The following is a 6,456-nucleotide window of genomic DNA, read 5'->3' as shown; positions in this document are numbered from 1 at the left end:
CTGCCGCAAACCTACATTCACTGAGAACCAATCACTTTCCTCTCTTCCTACACGTACACATGCCTTACATCCTCGATAAAAACTTTTCACTGCTTCTAACAACTTGCCTCCCACACCATATATTCTTAATACCTTCCACAGAGCATCTCTATCAACTCTATCATATGCCTTCTCCAGATCCATAAATGCTACATACAAATCCATTTGCTTTTCTAAGTATTTCTCACTTACAATCTTCAAAGCAAACACCTGATCCACACATCCTCTACCACTTCTGAAACCACACTGCTCTTCCCCAATCTGATGCCCTGTACATGCCTTCACCCTCTCAATCAATACCCTCCCATATAATTTACCAGGAATACTCAACAAACTTATACCTCTGTAATTTGAGCACTCACTCTTATCCTTCGAAGGCTCTGGATATTTGAAGGGCTTGACTTGGGTCTGCTTGATTTTTCCACTGTAAAGTATTATATATATATATAATACTTGATCGCCGTCTCCCGCGTTAGCGAGGTAACGCAAGGAAAAGACATAAAATGGCCACTTTCGTTCCCACTCAGTCTCTAGCTGTCATGTGTAATGCATCGAAACCACAGCTTCCTTTCCACATCCAGGCCCCACAAAACTTTTCATGGTTTACCCCAGACGCTTCACATGCCATGGCTCAATCCATTGACAGCACGTCGACCGCGGTATACCACATCGTTCCAATTCACTCTCTTCCTTGCACACCTTTCACCCTCCTGTATGTTCAGGCCCCGATCGCTCAAAATCTTTTTCGCTCCATCTTTCCACATCCAATTTAGTCTCACGCTTTTCCTCGTTCCCTAGATATATCTCTGACACATATATCCTCTTTGTCAATCTTCCCTCACTCATTCTCTCCATGTGAACAAACCAATTCAACACACCCTCTTCTGCTCTCTCAGCTACACTCTTTTTATTACCACACATCTCTCTTACCCTTTCATTACTTACTCGATCGAACCACCTCACACAACATATTGTGTGCTCAAACATTTCATTTCCAACACATCCACCCTTCTCCGCACAAGCCCATGCCTCGCAACCATATAACATTGTTGGAACCACTATTCCTTCAAACATACCCATTTTTGCTCTCCGAGATAACGTTCTTGCCTTCCACACATTCTTCAACGCTCCCAGAATCTTCGCTCCCTCTCCCACCCTACGACTTACTTCCGCTTCCATGGTTCCATCCTCTGCTAAATCCACTTCCAGATATCTAAAACACTTCACTTCCTCCAGTTTTTCTCCATTCAAACTTACCTCCCAATTAACTTGTTCTTATTCACATTTACTCAACTTTCTTCTTTAACACACTTTACCAAACTCAGTCACCAACTTCTGCAGTTTCCCACCCGAATCAGCCACCAGCGCTGTATCATCAGCGAACAACAACAGACTCATTTCCCAAGCCATCTCATCCAGAACAGACTGCATACTTGCCCCTCTCTCCAAAATTCTTGCATTTACCTCCTTAACCACCCCATCCATGGACAAATTAAACAACCATGGAGACATCATGCACCCCTATCGTTTCGAACCAATCACTTTCCTACTCGTACACATGCCTTACATCCTTGGTAAAATCTTTTCACAGCTTCTAGCAACTCACCTTCCACACCATATACTCTTAATACCTTCCACAAAGCATCTTTATGATCCTTATCATATGCCTTCTCCAGATCCATAAATGCTACACACATATCCATCTGTTTTTCTAAGTATTTCTCAATTACAATCTTCAAAGCGAACACCTGATCCACACATTCTTTTACCACTTCTGAAACCAAGGTACTCTTCCCCAATCTGATGCCATATACCAATCTTAACCCTCTCAGGCAATACCCTCCCATATAATTTCTCAGGAATACTCAACAAGCAGTAATTTGAACATTCACCTTTATCTCCTTTGCCTTTGTACAATGGCACTATGCATGCATTTCGCCAATCCTCAGGCACTTCACCATGAACTATACATACATTGAATATCCTTACCAACCAATTAGCAACACAGTCACACCTTTTTTGATAAATTCCACTGCAATACCATCCAAACGCGCCGCCTTTGTGGCTTTCATCTTCCGCAAAGCTTTCACAACCTCTTCTCTGTTTACCAAACCATTTTCCCTTACCCTCTCATTTCGCACACCGCCTCGACGAAAACACCATATATCTACCACTCTATCGTCAGATACATAAAACAAACCTTCAAAATACCCACTTCATCTCCTCACTTCACCACTACATCTTATTACCTCCCCATTTGCCCCCTTCACCGATGTTCCCATTTGTTCTTTTGTCTTACGCACTTTATTTACCTCCTTGCAAAACCTCTTTTTATTTTCCCTAAATTTTAATGATACTCTCTCACCCCAACTACCATTTGCTCTCTTTTTCCCCTCTTGTACCTTTCTCTTGACCTCCTACCGCTTTCTTTTATACATATCCTAGTAGTTTTCACTACTTCCCTGCAAAAATCGTCCAAACGCCTCTCTCTTTTCTCCAACAAACTTACTTCTTCATCCCACCAGTCACTACCCTTTCTAATCTGCCCACCTCCCACGCTTTTCATGCCACAAGCACCTTTTACGCAAGGCATCACTGCTTCCCTAAATACATCCCATTCCTCCCCTACTCCTCTCACGTCATTTACTCTTACCTTTACCCATTCTGCACTCAATCTCTCCTGGTACTTCCTCACACATGTCTCCTTTCCAATTTCACTTACTTTCACCCGTCTTTACCCCAACATTCTCTCTTTTTTACTGAAAACCTCTACAAATCTTCACCTTCGCCTCCATAAGATAATAATCAGACTTCCCTCCAGTTGACCCTCTCAGCACATTAGCACCCAAAAGTCTCTCGTACACACGCTTATCAATTAAAACGGAAGCCAATAACGCTCTCTGGCCATCTCTCCAACTTACATAGAAAAATGGCCATCTCTCCTACTTACATAGAAACCCTCCCTCCTTGTATTTTAACTTTCTAAAAGGGGAAACAGAAGAAGGAGTCACGCGGAGAGTGCTCATCCTCCTCGAAGGCTCAGATTGGGGTGTCTAAATGTGTGTGGATGTAACCAAGATGAGAAAAAAGGAGAGATAGGTAGTATGTTTGAGGAAAGGAACCTGGATGTTTTGGCTCTGAGTGAAACGAAGCTCAAGGGTAAAGGGGAAGAGTGGTTTGGGAATGTCTTGGGAGTAAAGTCAGGGGTTAGTGAGAGGACAAGAGCAAGGGAAGGAGTAGCACTACTCCTGAAACAGGAGTGGTGGGAGTATGTGATAGAGTGTAAGAAAGTAAACTCTAGATTGATATGGGTAAAACTGAAAGTTGATGGAGAGAGATGGGTGATTATTGGTGCATATGCACCTGGGCATGAGAAAAAAGATCATGAGAGGCAAGTGTTTTGGGAGCAGCTGAATGAGTGTGTTAGTGGTTTTGATGAACGAGACCGGGTTAGTGATGGATGATTTGAGTGCAAAGGTGAGTAATGTGGGAGTTGAGGGAATAATTGGTATACATGGGGTGTCCAGTGTTATACATAAGTATACGTATGTAAGTAGGAGAGATGGCCAGAGAGCGTTATTGGATTACGTGTTAATTGATAGGCGCGCGAAAGAGAGACTTTTGGACGTTAATGTGCTGAGAGGTGCAACTGGAGGGATGTCTGATCATTATCTTGTTAAGGCGAAGGTGAAGATTTGTAGAGGTTTTCAGAAAAGAAGAGAGAATGTTGGGGGGAAGAGAGTGGTGAGAGTAAGTGAGCTTGGGAAGGAGGCTTGTTTGAGGAAGTACCATGAGAGACTGAGTACAGAATAGAAAAAGGTGAGAACAAAGGAGGTAAGGGGAAGGGGGGAGGAATGGGAGGTATTTAGGGAAGCAGTGATGGCTTGCGCAAAAGATGCTTGTGGCATGAGAAGCGTGGGAGGTGGGCAGATTAGAAAGGGTAGTGAGTGTTGGGATGAAGAAGTAAGATTATTAGTGAAACAGAAGAGAGAGGCATTTGGATGATTTTTGCAGGGAAATAATGCAGATGAGTGGGAGATGTATAGAAGAAAGAGGCAGGAGGTCAAGAGAAAGGTGCAAGAGGTGAAAAAGAGGTCAAATGAGAGTTGGGGTGAGAGAGTATCATTAAATTTTAGGGAGAATAAAAAGATGTTTTGGAAGGAGGTAAATAAAGTGCGTAAGACTAGGGAACAAATGGGAACTTCAGTGAAGGGGACTAATGGGGAGGTGATAACAAGTAGTGGTGATGTGAGAGAGATGGAGCGAGTATTTTGAAGGTTTGTTGAATGTGTTTGATGATAGAGTGGCAGATATAGGGTGTTTTGGTCGAGGTGGTGTGCAAAGTGAGAGGGTTAGGGAGAATGATTTGGTAAACAGAGAAGAGGTAGTAAAAGCTTTGCGGAAGATGAAAGCCGGCAAGGCAGCGGGTTTGGATGGTATTGCAGTGGAATGCATTGAAAAAGGGGGTGACTGTATTGTTGACTGGTTGGTAAGGTTATTTAATGTATGTATGACTCATGGTGAGGTGCCTGAGGATTGGCGGAATGCTTGCATAGTGCCATTGTACAAAGGCAAAGGGGACAAAAGTGAGTGCTCAAATTACAGAGGTATAAGTTTGTTGAGTATTCCTGGGAAATGATATAGGAGGGTATTGATTGAGAGGGTGGAGGCATGTACAGAGCATCAGATTGGGGAAGAGCAGTGTGGTTTCAGAAGTGGTAGAGGATGTGTGGATCAGGTGTTTGCTTTGAAGAATGTATGTGAGAAATACTTAGAAAAGCAAATGGATTTGTATGTAGCATTCATGGATCTTGAGAAGGCATATGATAGAGTTGATAGAGATGCTCTGTGGAAGGTATTAAGAATATATGGTGTGGGAGGCAAGTTGTTAGAAGCAGTGAAAAGTTTTTATCGAGGATGTAAGGCATATGTACGTGTAGGAAGAGAGGAAAGTGATTGGTTCTCAGTGAATGTAGGTTTGCGGCAGGGGTGTGTGATGTCTCCATGGTTGTTTAATTTGTTTATGGATGGGAGGTGAATGCAAGAGTTTTGGAAAGAGGGGCAAGTATGCAGTCTGTTGTGGATGAGAGAACTTGGGAAGTTAGTCAGTTGTTGTTCGCTGATGATACAGCGCTGGTGGCTGATTTATGTTAGAAACTGCAGAAGCTGGTGACTGAGTTTGGCAAAGTGTGTGAAAGAAGAAAGCTGAGAGTAAATGTGAATAAGAGTAAGGTTATTAGGTACAGTAGGGTTGGGCGTCAAGTCAATTGGGAGGTAAGTTTGAATGGAGAAAAACTGGAGGAAGTGAAGTGTTTTAGATGTCTGGGAGTGGATCTGGCAACGGATGGAACCATGGAAGCGGAAGTGAATCATAGGGTGGGGGAGGGGGAGAAAATTCTGGGAGCCTTGAATAATGTGTGGAAGTTGAGAACATTATCTCGGAAAGCAAAAATGGGTATGTTTGAAGGAATAGTGGTTCCAACAATGGTGTATGGTTACGAGGCGTGGACTATGGATAGAGTTGTGCGCAGGAGGGTGGATGTGCTGGAAAGGATATGTTTGAGGACAATATGTGGTGTGAGGTGGTTTGATCGAGTAAGTAATGAAGGGGTAAGAGAGATGTGTGGTTATAAAAGAGTGTGGTTGAGAGAGCAGAAGAGGGTGTTTTGAAATGGTTTGGTCACATGGAGAGAATGAGTGAGGAAAGATTGACCAAGAGGATATATGTGTCGGAGGTGGAGGGAACGAGGAGAAGTGGGAGACCGAATTGGAGGTGGAAAGATGGAGTGAAAAAGATTTTGAGTGATCGGGGCCTGAACATGCAGGAGGGTGAAAGGCGTGCGAGGAATAGAGTGATTTGGAACGATGTGGTATACCGGGGTCGACGTTCTGTCAATGGATTGAACCAGGGCATGTGAAGCGTCTGGGGTAAACCATGGAAAGTTGTGTGGGGCCTGGATGTGGAAAGGGAGCTGTGGTTTCGGTGCATTATTACATGATAGCTAGAGAATGAGTGTGAACGAATGGAGCATTTGTTGTCTTCGTAGCGTTACCTCGCACATATGAGGGGGGAGGCTATTTCATGTGTGGCAGGGTGGTGATGGGAATGAATAAAGGCAGCCAGTATGAATTATGTGCATGTGTATATATGTATATGTCTGTGTGTGTATGCATATGTACACGTTGAGATGTATAGATATGTATATTTGCGTGTGTGGACGTATATGTATATACATGTGTATGTGGTTGGGTTGGGCCATTTTTTCGTCTGTTTCCTTGCGCTACCTCGCTAACGCGGGAGACAGCGACAAAGCAAAATAAATGAATATCATATAAACCTCCAACTGTCGGGATCGAACCCGGGACCTCTGCGTGGCAGGCGGAGCGCATCTGCGAGGCCATGATCTCGTTCATATG

This window comes from Panulirus ornatus, chromosome 6 (assembly GCF_036320965.1).
Source record: "Panulirus ornatus isolate Po-2019 chromosome 6, ASM3632096v1, whole genome shotgun sequence".
Lineage (NCBI taxonomy): Eukaryota > Metazoa > Arthropoda > Malacostraca > Decapoda > Palinuridae > Panulirus > Panulirus ornatus.
Note: the sequence above shows the minus strand (reverse complement) of the source record.